Source organism: Temnothorax americanus, unplaced genomic scaffold (assembly GCF_048541705.1).
Source record: "Temnothorax americanus isolate GAGA-0224 unplaced genomic scaffold, ASM4854170v1 Scaffold3, whole genome shotgun sequence".
In the NCBI taxonomy this organism is placed as follows: Eukaryota; Metazoa; Arthropoda; class Insecta; order Hymenoptera; family Formicidae; genus Temnothorax; species Temnothorax americanus.
In genome coordinates this window covers 8418110-8434013 of record NW_027509442.1, presented here as the reverse complement: position 1 = coordinate 8434013, position 15904 = coordinate 8418110, and the positions used below count along the sequence as shown (strand labels likewise).

General features: G+C 34.0%; 1 protein-coding gene and 1 long non-coding RNA gene across 6 annotated transcripts in view; both read right to left on the bottom strand.

Moving 5' to 3' along the window:
• Nucleotides 1-15904, bottom strand: part of LOC143900015 (uncharacterized) — a 297879-nt gene that overhangs the window by 36917 nt on the left and 245058 nt on the right. The window lies entirely within an intron of this gene.
• Nucleotides 772-3754, bottom strand: LOC143900049 (uncharacterized). Of its 4 annotated transcripts, none has more exons than XR_013257694.1 (6): nt 3342-3754; nt 3028-3277; nt 2582-2928; nt 1563-1696; nt 1291-1432; nt 772-1202 (listed from the first exon to the last, which is right to left on the bottom strand). It is a non-coding gene; the product is annotated as an uncharacterized LOC143900049 (long non-coding RNA). The 4 variants fall into 4 exon arrangements; XR_013257691.1 differs by having other exon boundaries at nt 3028-3296; nt 3342-3753; XR_013257692.1 differs by having other exon boundaries at nt 3099-3296; nt 3342-3753.

Genomic DNA, 15904 nt, shown 5'->3' with positions numbered 1-15904 from the left:
GGAAAAACTCGTTCTGCGGCAAACAAGTCTTTGAGTACATTTGAAACTCTGTTCCATTCTCCAGTAACCACCTATAATTTTGACTCTGAAACAAAGTAACGTGAAACTAATTCAAACACGAATTACTTATTTATTTAACAGTGGCTAAACTCTATCTTTCTCTCTCTCTTCTTCTTCTTCTTCTTCTCTTTTTTTAATATCTTTTAAAATTGTGTAATAAAATTGATTGCAACTCTTGCTATTCATTTGTGCAATACCGCAATGCGGAATGAAAGAAATTTTCTGATAATTTTGTGAACATAAAAAATACGGATAACCAAAAGTAAAAATTTACTTGACATCCTGTGCAATGTTATAACCGTAAAATATGTACATTAAGTTTGATTAAAAAATACATTTATCGATAATGTAATATTGCAATCTATATATAAATTAAAGATAAAAATTGATTATTTAATAAGAATTATTCGCCAGTGATGAAATAATAATTTGGTATAGTTAAACGGCCTGACTGGCAAGTTTTATTAGTATATCACAACGACGTTTCGACCACTAATTTGGGTCCTTTTCAAGGGCCCGGCGATTAGTTTTTCGGCCTTCACATGAGACCGTCGTATTTTTCCGACCCGCCACGAATTTTATATAATTGACGCACAATGATCCATCATTGTTAAAATAACTTGAAAAGGACCCAAATTAGTGGTCGAAACGTCGTTGTGATATACTAATAAAACTTGCCAGTCAGGCCGTTTAACTATACCAAATTAAAAATTGATTGTATATATTTTATTCGCTTAAATAATTTACCAAAATGCAAGATCAAATGAGATTTTGCCCCATGTGCAATCTATACCTAAACTTGATGAATTTTATATTTGACAATGCGACAATGAGACTGTTTAATCGCGAATGAGTGTCTGATTGCGGTGCCTTGTATTAGATGATATATACGCGAGAACCAATTTTGTTCGTAAACTCCAAACAGCGTGTCGTATACACGACGTCGTTTCAATCACGAGGAAATCGCGGAGCAGCGGGGTGATGCGAGATGCTCCAATTACAAGGAGATTGCGAGACACGTAGTGGGAAGAAACGTGCTCGAGCACGCGCAACTCGTCGAGCTTATAATCCACGGACGAGATGCATTCTTCACGTTTGAAAGTGTTGGCAGGTACTCAGGATAGCCTGCGAAGACATGATTGCTAAAAAAAAAAAGAAAGATTCTCAAGTACGCTCACCTACAACAGTCTCGAAACTCATAACGTTGTTATCATAAAGAGTTATACTTACTCAAAAATAAATGATTTTATCAACAACGTTCTTAAAACATGTGTTTGCTCGATCTTATTATTTTCTATTTCATATTTCCTATTTTACAAATCATGTGTGTGTGTGTGTGTGTGTGTGTGTGTAAGGGCAGGGAAAGAAATTCCTGAAATTCCAAATACTAAATATAATTCCAAATGTAACGAAAAATTTTATTCTGCTTTAAGACGAAATTTGTTTTGTTACTCGAAAAGAGTTGGACATAGCGAATGGTCAGAGCTATTTTAGACGCTTACCACGAATTTTATATGAAAAGCTTCATCGGCATCTGATGCTTATATTAACAAAATTTTAGCTGGTGGTTAAGGATGTTGTTAAATAATGTAGAAAGCGAACATCTTGCTGAAGATACATCGACGTCCAAAACCAACTGTAACAAGACACATCTATAGGAATCACTGCGTTTGAGAGATTAATCAACTACTTATTGTTTACTATTTCTAATTGGTTGATAATTGATTTATTAAAAAACAAGAAAAGATCTATAAAAATATTAATTCCGAGATTATCGGAATTGGACGTTGAATTTGTAAATTTGACGGAATTGATTTTATCTTTATTTACGTTAGAGCAAGGAAATTCGATGGGTCTGATTTTCTTAAAGAGAAATTAACTCTACAAGATTTTAAAAGTCACTCTTTCTTTTTATGTGGAGCCACCGACTTATAGTAAAAGTTCTTAAAGACAGTTGCATGATGTGACATAATCTGTTATTATTCTAAATATAAAAGTAAGCGATTGGAGAGAATGTGAGAAATAAGAATGAGTTTTCTCTGCAAATCTGCAAATCAAAACCAATCGTTTATGTAAATCAAATATTTCAATCTTTAAAATTTTGGTTTTGACATATAGTGCATCAATCTCTCTACCTTTCGCATTGATCTATAATGTAATAAATGTAATTGATTCTTAAACATATATGTTAGATATGACAGAAAGATGTTATAATTTCTACAATATGCAATATAATAAAAAAATGTAATTTTGCCATATTCCTAATGGATTTGTAATTCAAACTAAAGCTTTAATAGATATGACGTGTGTTCCCCAAAAGATTGATAAATAAAATTAATATTAAAAAAGAAATCTATAAATATTCAATTCGTATGATCGGAAGAGACCAAATATTAGGTCTTTGCAAAAATCAATCGGCAAGTGATGAGAAGCAATATCTGCGAGGAAGCGATAAAAGAGAGTAGATGGGTTAATTTTTTAATTAAGAGGCTACTATTCCAGTTATGGCAAGCTTACTTACATAACATCTATCTTGTTTTTATCTTGGTGAAATTATTTTGCTCTGCTCGCATTATCCTTATACCTTTTTCTTCCAAACTAACGTAGGTACTATCAGCTTTCCTCCACATTCTTATCCTCCAACTAGCTCGTCTCTCTCTTCCTCCTCGGTCTCGGCCGTATCGTTTTGGTGAACGGCGAGAGCGACTCTCGACCCTGGCTAAATTGCACCATTAATTGTATTCTGCGCGCGCAGTATGCAACTGTGTCGAGTGCAATAGGCCGTCCTTGGCCTAGATACCGATTCTTGAAGACAGGGTTTGGTACGTCGCGCAAATGTCGAGATTGTTGTTTATCTCGCATCATTTGCTGAAAAGAGATCGACACATAATTGGTTATCCCAATTTATATGGTCGAGAAATGTTACAATTTCGTAATTATTTTTACTACGTGAGAAAAATATATTACTCGACAAAGCTTGATTAAGCATGTTACGAGAATGTATATAGTATCATGCAAGATATACGCCTCGACATTACGCTTGCCCAAGGATATATTCGATTGGTTTAGAATAGTCGTCTCTCTCTTCACAAGATTCCCCATTATCGACATCATAACAGCTGGCTGCAGCAGCTGCTTATGCCATTGATTCGCATCGTACAGCGGGAAGGATGCGGAATCTATGAGCAAGCTGTGGTGCTTCCCGTCCTAACGAAGGCTGTTGCACATATATAACGCTATTCCGAGATATTTATGATCCGTCTTGTAGCAATTTACCTTACCTCCATCTCCGCAGCGCGGGCGCGGCGCGGCGGCGAGAGTTTCCGTCTTGCCTCCTATTCCGTTTACTGCGCCACACCGCACGCTCTCACCAGTCACCACCTACAAACGCATGATGGTGCTCCGGAACACCCGCGCCAAAATGCACCCTTACAGTCGCACCCTTTCATACATACGCAGACACGTGAATCGAGTCGGCCACGCGTACACCAGGCGACGAACGTGCGTCGCACTGCTCTTGATAGTCGCGATACAAACCAATTTGACGTGCACCACACACCACACGTTCGACATACCACGTACCACACGCACATATTACACGCAATTCACGCTTACTCGTGTCGACGAAATATCCGTTCGTACATGATCGTACGTCCGTCCGTCGTTGGTCTGAGTTTATCAGTCACTGAGCGCACACGCTTGGTTATTCGCTCACCTGTATCCTGTGTCTCTCAGCATGATTCGCACAGCTTGATGTAATGAACGCGCGTTGGCAGAAATATATTCATGAAATAAAGAGATATGATCCAAGATTCGGCCGATTCAATGGATTAAATTCATTAAATAAATGTTCGTGGAATCTCACGCAAGCCATGCTTGTTGAGACATTTTGATAACATTTAAAAATACTTAAATATGTACGTATATGGAAAACTTATTTGATTGAATGTATCCAGGACAAATAAATATTTAAAATAGACGCAAAAATATTCTTAAGTAGATTGAGAAGTGGTTTTTTTCCCCAAGATGAGAAAATGTTTTATACTCTTTATACTCTTTCAAGAAGAAGTTTTGCATTTCGAACTAACTTAACCCTCCGTGTGCATATGTGGGTCTACGGTGCATATACGGTGCATACGTGGTATTTACTTTGACGTGAGATTCATTTTTTCGACACTGGGATGTTTAAGTAGCCCCGTTCTTGGGGCTTACATAAGCATGCTATTATTAACATCTGATCTGTTATCTGATTTTTCATCATCCATTTTATCTGAGATTTTATCTGTAACGAATTATGTATAATATACTTATATCCATAATATACACCCATGCACGCATACATCCGCTAAATCTTTCTATGACTTCCGTCAACTTCTTCATCTCTCCCGCACCCTCTCTCACCTCATTTGGCACTTTCGAATTTGCCATTTCGACCGAGGCGTCGTAGACGTTAGTAGGACACTTCGACACGGCTTACCCCCGAAATGAACTTCGAGCTCTTGAATGTTCATCCCGCTGAAACCACTTGCAACTATCTTTGTCCGCTTGCCGCGGCTTCCATTTCAGAGAGGCGCCAATTTAAGAAGCTTATAAAAAAAAGTGCATTCTGACCATGCAAATTTTCCAAGAAAATTGCACTTTCTTTAAGCTGGTCCATCGAGCTCGACGTTACTTTAATAAAAATTGCTTTACTGTTCAAGCAATATTAATCTTAAATATATATTAAATTAAACTCAATTATATATCGATCCTTGTACGTTACTGATATTTCTTTTTAATATACAGAAGTAAAAAGAGACTGTACTTTTTTAAATAAAATAACCTACGATAAAAGAGATGGTTATAGAACTCATATATATATATATATATATTCCCCTGAAAACGACAGATTCGCACGTAAGCTTTGTAATTACAATGCTACGTACTCTCCAGAATTAGTTCCATCTGTCAAAATATGTCTGGTGTCGTCTCGCTGAATTTAATTTCCAAAAGCGGATATTTTATTCAACGGAATTAGTTCATGTTACTTGAATTGTGATAAAATGGAAGCTAAAATTTATGTCACAAAAGTTGAAAATACAATCTCTACGAAGAAAAACTGCGTGCGTACCATGCCATTTATAAAAGTTGCGTGATTTATAGATCAATTAGAAACTTACGTAAAGAATGATTCATCGCGTTGCTGAAATTCCGCAGCTCATTTTCGGAGAATCATGAAATTTCACGTTACAAACATTCTATCGTGGTGATCGCGGTTTGAAAAACAGACAATTACAGTAAAACCGCCGAGTCATGGTGCGAGAATACTTTCACAGACGCGGATTAAAGTGAGAACGACGACGAGAGACGGGAATAAGAGTAAGAAACGGCGACGGCCCTTAAGTGAGCACGATAGAGCAACCTCGGTGGTGTATTATTCCAACGAACACGCGAAATGAAAAATGAGTCCTTATAAACGTAAGTTTTGTGTAGAGATGAAGCTGGAAAGCTTCACATCGTGTTACCGAAGACGAGGAAGTCGACTGCTGAGCTCGAGTGCGACCAAGTATACAACGCCGCGCCATCCGTTTCATTAATATAATTACAGCTTGTGTACCTGCGAAAATTACTCCCTTTATCCACCCTCGACGAGTACTCTCTCTCTATACCCTCTTACGTGTTCCGCCAGCTCCTCCCTGTTCTCTTCCTCGATTCATCTCTTTTCCACCCTCCGTCATGCTATATGCGTTTATGCCATGACGTATACCTCGTCTTCATTCGTATTGTGTCATTGTGTGTTTGCGGAACTTTACTAGCATTTTATGCACCACTGCGCGCGAAATAATTATTTGTATAATAATATACAAGCGGAGTTGAAAGACTTTCACTAACAGAGAATTAAGATATACTCGTGTTCCAGCATTACATTTTGCTTAAGAATGATGGAAAGGTTAATATTTCGAAATAAAATAATATATTGAAATAGCGAAGATATTGAAACAAAAACACTTTGATCGTTGCAAGCTGTCAAAAGATGACAATAAATAATATATATTGTAAAAAGCATCTCCAATGTTATATATTTATATGTTCATTAAGAATGTTTGCAAGTACATTATCAAGCAGAACGCTTACGGCTTACGGGCGTTGTTATTTCACTTTTATATCACTCTTAAGGGCTTTCGAAGTTGCACCGCTTGTAATAAGAAACTTGGAAACATATTGCGGCCGTATTAATGGATCCTGGTATATATATTTCCCGGTTTACGTGTTGCGCGTTTATCGCATTGCAAATTCAGGACAGAGCCGAGAGACGTTCATCTTGTCGTCCGCTCGTTGGAGACAGATACGAAACTGCTTCAGTCGGGTAATATCCGTCGCTTCCGAAGAAAGGCACCTCCGTCGTGCCGTAAGCCGCGATATGCGAAATCGTGCAGTAGCAGGTACAGCTACGAATTAAGGAATTAAAGGCAAATAGCTATCTCTATACAATTCTACTTTCTGAATCGGGCGCACGGATTTTCCTTTATGTGATTAATCAATTTATTCTAGACTACTTGAGAGAATTCATATTTTATTTTTATTTTATTACAATATTTTACAAACTCAACGCATAGAAAATAAATTACGGCATGTGTAAAAAGTTTAAAATTTTAATGTATCTGAAATAAGATAATTAACATTACATGTAATAAAAAATATGGTTCTTTTCGTTAAACTGCTTTACAATTTTATGGCTCTTGCAAAATCTGAACAACTCGAGTATTGGTAACTTTAGTAAATCACAACTTTGGCAAAACACGAATACTTGGATTCATCGACTTTGATGTATGTACATATATATAGATATCTAATTGTATTATAGGTATGTATATTCTATCGATACATACACCCACGCACGAGTCGGATCCATAAGTGACTTTTGCTATCTTATAATAAAGTTTCGGGATGTTGAAAGCTCTTCGTCTCTGCACACGTACCCTTCCTTCCTTTCATGAAATAGCATGGTGAATGATTTCCGACGGATCGAGTATTCGTCGCGTCGCAGAAATCAATCGGAAACGTCAAGACGTTAATTCGATTTCGTGGATTTACGGCGCGGCCAATTAGGACCGAATGCAACGCGTCATCATTTCCTCCTTCACCATCCGTTATTGATAGAAAATAAAATCGTTATCGTGTTTGATATCATATCTGGCAAGAATAGATGCTATAATCATTTGTAAAGGGTTTTCTGAGGCAATTCTTCTAAAAAATATATAAAATTATTATAGATATATTTCTGGAAAATCAGAAAATAGAACATACATTTTTTTAAATTGTCAACGTTTCTGTCTAAACAATACTCGTATATGCTTCAGATTATAATACATATTATTAAATTACAAAATATATATTATTAATTTGCATAATGGCAAAAACATGATACTGTATTAAATTTCGCACACAAATTATTAATATATGCATTATTAATGAAAATACAATATGTTATACAATATGGTTATATAATTTCTTTTAAAATTCTTTTCTTTATAAATTTTATATAAAACATATGCATATATAAATTTATTCTATATAATGTTAATATAATTAAATAATATATAAACGCCGCGAGAAAATAATAATTCATTTATCTGTAATTGTAAATAAAAGTAATCGTTTGTCGGCTCCTAGGGTTATGAGTACTAAAATTTGTTTCGTCTAGATTCTGATGTGTACCAAATTTTATCAGGCTCAACAAATACAATCTCGCGTATATATTTGTATAGGTGACTATGCGGCAAATGTACAAAATTTCATCTATTCTGAGATCACTCGTAGATGTAACAAAAATAATTAAAGTTATTAATCTGTAGATACGTGAACGTGTTCTATATGTGAACTTCTCAAGTCTCTCATTCTATTTCGAGATAAGCGTAAACAAGAAAATAGAGATAGAGAAGGCTGGTTGAACGGCGAGATTTAAATTCCGAGTTGGCAACATGCCTTTCCGAGAGCGCGCGGATTTAAACATTATTTCCTGGCTATTCTTCTTTTTATTTCCAGAGCTATATTTGTTAACATTTCATCAAAAGTATGCTATCGACACAATAAAATAAAATGTGTATGACACGCAATTATTTCTAATAATAATTGTCTTTCTATCGTAGTTATTATATATTTGGCGATATTAATCTGCACTGATCTGGTTTATGTTTTTCGAAATTCAAATAATACCATTACATATACTACTAATAATGTTTCAGTTACGATTGGCAATAGAATATCCTCATTATGATTATTTTACTCTGCATTTCTCGTGTGTGATTTGCAATTAAATAGATTTCTCTGGTTCGCGTTTCCAAATTATACGAGAATATTCATCTACACTACAGTATTAAATTTATAATTATCGATTATAATATCATTGCAATAAGAAAACTTTCAATTGACTGGGATACGTATCGTCGCGTCGCTCCATTACTGCTTGTATTTAAAAAAATATTGTGTAGTAACAAAAATTTCAAATTTTGCAGAGGCGATGAGGAACGTGACGAGAAACGAGTAGCTATAGCGTGGTTACTAGGTAGCATTGTCCGAAAATCATTGTCAGCGCATAAACATATAGCAAACATATGCGGATACTGTCCACTGACACTGTGAGGATGGCATTGTGCCAGCCGGGAAAGTTTCACCGCCACGATTGTGCGGGTGCCGAAACTACGCCGGGAGAAACGAAATGGGTGCGGACGCAGAAAACTCTTCTGAACGTACGCAAACAAATTACATACGGTTATGCTAGCGAAACACTGTTCTGAAAGCTGAGCAACGGATAGGAAAAGAGAGTAGCGAGAGAATTTTCGTTCGACGTTCAAGTTTCGCGAATGAGTTTAAGATTTGTGATAGATTGCAACAGTTATGAGTTGTGATCTAGCTTTCGCGCGTATTTCCTTCCGCTTTTGAAGAAATTTTGCATCGGTTTGATTTTAGCAAAAATTTAAATTGAAAACTATACTTATTATTTTCGGTTCTAATGATGTTTCCATTAACCACTTACTTATAAATAATAATTCAGTGAAACTTTGGTAAAATCGCGCGTGGGAGTTAAAATTAAGATGAAAACACTATTTTCAGGATATTTCGCCTAGTTTATCGTCTATGACAAATTATTTTTTATTTTACATGTTACAAAATATTTGTTTCTTTATTTTATAATTTTGCCTGATATATGTGTACACGCGTATAGTAATACAAGAAAGATTGTCGCGAAACACAATCTAAAACTCAGAAATATAATGTGTACACAAGTAACACATGCAAATAAAATTAACATAAAATAGATGCGATTATGCACTGAAAAAATAAATGATGCTTTGTAACTTTTATAAAGAATATATTCCTGTGATTTGCAGAAAGTGACGAACTCGTCGCCACGGAGTAAAATGACTCATGAAACATTTTGCATAATATACTCGATGTCATCTGTTTATTTCTTGAGTCGAGACACCTTAATCCTTATTTAGCCTTAAATTTAGCTTGTAAACTAAAAGAAATATGAGTCTCTTGTATTGCGGACGTTAAGTAAATTAATGCGCACCATCTTTATTGTCGAGAGTCGAGAATGGCAATGGGTGGGAGATGCAAGGTAATAAATACCAAGCAACTAAATGTTCCTACCGAACCGAGGTAGTAGAAACTTCAGACAAAACAAATGAATGCAGTAGTAGTTATATGTGAATTCTGTTCTACCCGTCGTGTGATGATGGAAGATATAAAAAACAGACTCACATATGTGAATAATTTCCTTCCCTCTAGATGCTCAGTGATTTCATGAAAAGTTGTTATAATTTCACACACAGGCTTTCTACACAGACTTTCTACATAGGCTGTTTGATAAAAACAGTTTTTCAACTTTATTCGTAATATATCATGCATTTTACATTACTAACTAAAATGTATGAATTTGATACATAAGGCACGCAAAGCAGTATAAATTAAATTGTGATAAAAGCCATTGTGATAAAAAGACCAATTAGATTTATGACATATAGTATGTGAAAATACTTTTACAGGAAACGCGAGTAATGTAATACTCGTTGGAGGGTTGAAAGGATTAACGTAAAACGATCCTGAGAACGGAGTGAAGGACTGGCAACGTCCTTCTTACTGCTTGCATCAAGTAAATTCCAGTTTGCGCGTGCATTATCTCGACTGCTTAGCGATAAATATTTCACGCCAGTGTTTCGCTCCTCACTCGCACGGTACATTGGAAAGCCATTATGCTCGGTCTTATCCTTTCTCTTTCTCTCATATGTATCCGTCCTATGTTCGCGATTTACGCACCACTGCATTCTGTCGATGCACAGTAGGTGCGCCTAATCCACGTTACTACCAAATTTGCTGCCTTCTTCGTGATCATTAATCGTCGGTTAAATAGATGATCGGAAGTTACTGGTGATCGAAAATTTGCTGTAAACAGTTACCAAACAGAAACTTTTACCGTCTAAAATTTTTTTGGGATAATTTATGTCGGAGATAAAAACAAAGATTTGAATTGAAACAATTTCAGTGTAAATTTAAATTTTGAACACAAAATTTAATTTGCGTATATTTGTCATGTACTATTCATATTTTCTCTCGAAAAAATTGAAATCACCAAAATTATATTTCAAGCTCGATTTTTGGATAAACACCATTCTGTTTACCTCTAATTGTAAGTACTCTTTTAACTGTAAGTAACAATGAATATATTAATTTTAAAATCATTTAATTTGTCGGATAATTTTGGCACAGATTTTCGTTTGGCCGGTGCTGCATTATGTATATACATAATAGATACATATGCTACTCCGAAAAACTGAGATAATATATTGGCTGGAATTCCAAACTTGCCACTGCAAATGGACAATGCTTTGTTACTCACTGAACCATCATGATGCTGATCAAGTGATTACACTTTTGGCAACAGTGTTGCTGCAAGAAAGCTTACACTGATAGTTAACATTTTTTACATCTTTCTGTCATAGAATTTTAGTTACATTACTTCTTTAAATTCATCTACAAACAAAATATGGTACTGCATATCAATTGCATTTATTATTTCCAAATAAATTTATAATTAGTTTGCAAGACTATGTCAGAAATTGGCAACAGCCTAGAAAATCTTCGTTTATAAAAAGAATTTTTTTTGTTATCACACAGTTTTCAATCTTTATTGAAGAAGAGCTGAAGATAGTTCGTGTTTACAAAATAAACATTTTCTATAGAAAAGTAAGATTGCATAAAAATCTGGCCGCATTTGTGATCAAGTCTCAAGTACTTTCCGTTAAAACGTCCCTTATCATTATTACCACTTAATTACACGTGCGACTACCGTTGTGCGAGTTTGAAGCTTAGGGTTGAAATTTATGCGAGTGATTTGCGACAGTACTCTTCGCTCGAGTTCTCTTGCAGCACATCGCCCGCGGAGATGCAATTTTGAAGGCAATTTAACTTGAGCCACAGAAGCAAGCGTAAGCTATGGGCAAATGTTTACTGTGAAAATCGTTATAGTCCTTCCGAAAGCTTCCGGATCGTGCTCTCACGAGTGGTCCCCCCCTCTCTCTTTCTCTCTCTTTCTCTCTCTCGAGGAACAAAAATGTCTCATACGCATGGCCACCTAATCCTCCTATTCGCTGGCTCTTGTCCTGTTTTTCATTTTATCGGAATCTTTCTATCTAGAAAGTTTTCCTTGCATTTTCTTGTTGTTACAATATAAGTAATTTTGTCTATATTTCGCAGTCAATATATAGGCAATTATGAAATTTTTAATGAGTAGCTTTTATCGTAATCCTTCTTACGGTTGAAAACTATTATGTATTTGTAACGCTGTAAATAATGAAACTGAAATTTATGTGTATATACAGTTTGCAAACAATTTGCAAACGTGTCTAATATGCGCATATAACATGATTATATTATTACGTATTGCGTATTGCGCAAGTTTAGAATTAATTTTTAAACTAAAATTATGTAACTCTGAAGTTTCCTTTATTCCAGTCTCTAAGTCGACAACATTAAATATTTATGTGACGCGAGCTTTACAGACCATTATCGTTAATAATATAATAAAAGAATGCAGATATCGTCTCTTTTCTGAAAAATAAAGTGCTACATTAAACGAGCTCAAATACAAATCGAGATAAATTATTCAACATTGTACGATTATAAATATTTCAAGAGAAATAAGTAAATCTAAATATGTAAATAAATATGAATAAAAGGTATGAAAAGAAATTCATCGAAAATGCTAATTAGCATTTTATGACCAAACAGTTTTATGTCTATTGTAAATATAAACAAATAGTGACTAACATTAGACATTGGTAAGTTTTCAAAGCTTTTACAACTGTGAATCTCTGATGCCCAAAACTGAATTAACATAAAATTTAATTTATTATTTATTGTTATTAAGAAATCAGTACGCATGATTGCATAATCGTCAGACAACATAAATATGTTTCTAATAATTACTCAAAATATATATATTATGCGTCATTATTTATAAACAGCACCTTAATAATACTTCAAAACTAAATTTTAAAACTGACGTCTCGTTTATAAAATTTAGCGTTTATATTATTCGTTTTGAGGAAAAAATAATATATTTGACGTTATATATATAAAAAAAACGACATTAGTAATATATAATATAGATATTTGTTTTCCATTTATTCTTCGGATATTAGTAGAAACCTGCAATAACTTTATATACTCAATCAATTTGGCCGGTTGACCAAAGTCTAACTATACGTTTCTTTTTTTCACTGACTCTGATTTCTTAGGCTTATCATTTAATCGTAATATATAATATTTGTTCAACTATTCTGCATTATAAGCGAAATATTTTACTTTTTGTCAGAGCACGTATTGGGCTTCCTTAAATAATGGAGAAATATTCCCGAGTTTCTCGAGTAATAACAGCCAAGCATTCCGACTCTGTAATATCGCTCTTCCTCTCTGCACTTTCTACACTGCCTTACGTTTTACTCGCTTTTACTGTAGCTGGTAGCACACCTTCACGTCTTTTGTCAGTATCCTCGGTGCTTTCGCGTGTACGCGCGCAGTGCGCGCACCCACCTTCTTCACTTCCTGTCATGATAAAGCCTTTTGAACCAGGTTTACGAAAACGAGTCTTGACAAAGCATACAAAATATCCTAGCTTAAACACTTCGATATATTAAATAATCAATAGTCGCATTTTCCAAAATCAATCTGTGCGCTTCTTTCACTTTTTGTTTTTCCATGTTTACCTCGTTATTTGATGAATAAAAATACTTCCGGTCAAAATAAGGCTGAGTTTATGTGCACGAAATAAAATGCGATGCATCTCTTGTATATGCGTTCCACAGCTCGTGACGTAAACGAGATTTACGGCACCCGCGCCTTCTCATTCGCGCCAAATATTGAACCGTCTAAAACAATAAAAACGAGATTTATGACGTATGATAAATTAACCATTTCTACACGTGCATGTCACCTCAATACGAAAACTCGTGCGTATACTCTTAGAAAATATATGACGAAAACCCGTGCTTTATTCTGCCGAAGAAGAAAATGTCAGGATGTAAAATTCATAGCATTTTCAATCTCAAAATTCTTTCCAACATTAAGATTCTTTGTACAATACTTATACAGACCTATATACTGTGGATATGATGCGCAAACATCTTTTAACTTAATGATGTCGTTTATTTTATTCTTATTGCTTGAGAGAATGTATAGACAATCTTTACATATAATTTAATGTTTATCACAAAATGACATAAGAGTATTCCTCATTTCATAATTTACTACTAAAATTCACATTCTTTTTATACATACACATACATATGTATGAGGAATTATATATGATGTAAAATAAATTAATATTGTACATAGAAATATTCTGAGAAGAGGATTGCTTTAAGACACATTCGTGCACAGTAGTTCAAGTCAACCAATAATCAGACATTGAGACATTATAAAATATGTATAAATGAGTGTTTATAAATTAACAGATTAAAAAATTGCATAATTGTGAATAATAAACAATTGAATTATGACATTTATGGAGTACCTATTATACAATAGTGCATATAAAAAAATTTTTTTAAGTATATATGACAGGTAAGAATTATTTAATTCTTTGTCAAGTAGATAATTGTTTATAAATAATTTTTTTTATTAAGATCAACGATTTGATTTTTAATTACGAATCTTGTAATTTATATATATCTACATAAATACAAATAATTAAAATTTATTATATATTATACATAATTATATATAAGTAATTTTAATTTAATAGCAAACGTCGGACTCTGGTTTTGATATACTTTTATGATAAAATGATTACTTAGATTTATATAAATTCATGAGAATTATGTATATATATATACTATATTGCAGTTATGTGACGATGAGAATATATTCAGCAATGAATTAAGAATTTGCAAAATAATCAACACAAATAAATTGTCTTCTATTATAAATAATATAGACGTAAGCAAAATTATGTTCAAATATATATTTTGTAGCAATTATAAATAATTTAGAGATAAGAGATTTAGAATAATATTATGATATATGTAATGGACTATAAAATTACTACTTTTGAAAGATAAAAATATTGCTTTTTATAACTATATGTAAGTTTTGGGAAGATAAGTATGCGGCGGAATTGCAAATAAAATAACTTGTTTATGGTTACAGGACGCTGGGTTCGTTCACAATCGCGACACAAATAACTCGAATATAAACCTAGTGATTTGTCCCCGACTATGGTATTTGGCTCTTCTCACCTATTATCGATTTCGTTGGTCAACCGAGACCGTTCTCTTTGCGTTTGTTTTATTTTTATAGCTCCCTCGCAACAGTTGCAGCTGCGCACCATTCACACGCCAAAAGGATTATCGCAAAAGTGATCGCAAATATATAAAGGAGAGAGGAGTAGGAAACAAGTTGTATCATATGCATGTTGTATCATATGCATATCACATAATTATATTCACAATTATAAAAATTTGTATTTATCTGCATGTAATCATGATTACTGAATGTAATCATTCCTATAGTCTCTTAGAGATGCCTCGAACTAAAAAGTGATTCGCAACGATTTGGTTCCAATGTCGTTGACGGTCAGTGCGGTCGTTACAGTTACGGTCGACTAAAGGAATTGAATTAATTGACGGCCGGCGGCACTTTACCCTGATCAAAAGCAGGTCATGATGTCACAAGCGGAATATTGTTCTTATTATGCATTATGCAGTTCCCCTCAGTTCTCTCTCGAGCTACTGTAGATTTAAACAGTTGATTAATTTGCCACGTATATAGAAAGTAGATGAGCTACTGCAATGTACATCTTATTAAAAATATTGCAAAAAATATAGGAAATATAGTAATATTATCGAAACACAATGTCAAATAAAAAGAGATTTAATATAAATTATATTAAATTTTTAATTCTATTACAAGCACTTTCCGGTACACGCCGGAATACCGATGCTTCTACTCATAAAAGTTGCTCAGTAATTTTTTATTAATTTTATGAATCAGGATATGTAGATATGTGAGCACGATGCAATTAATCGTTGCAGTTTATAAATTTTTATCACGCAGAAAATAGCAGAATATGCACCATCGTAAACAGAATTAATTTATCGAAACTCTGCAGACTCGTGAGTTTGAATTTTAATCGAACTCCATTAATTTATTTACACGATTACCATGGCAACGATTTTAAATTATGAATTCTCGTAGCTTATGTCCGAATTTATATAAAACGGTTTGAGGATTATTACAATTCTATTGCGCGCATATACACAATTGCGTGAAAAATTAAATAAATTGCTCGGATTAATCTCTT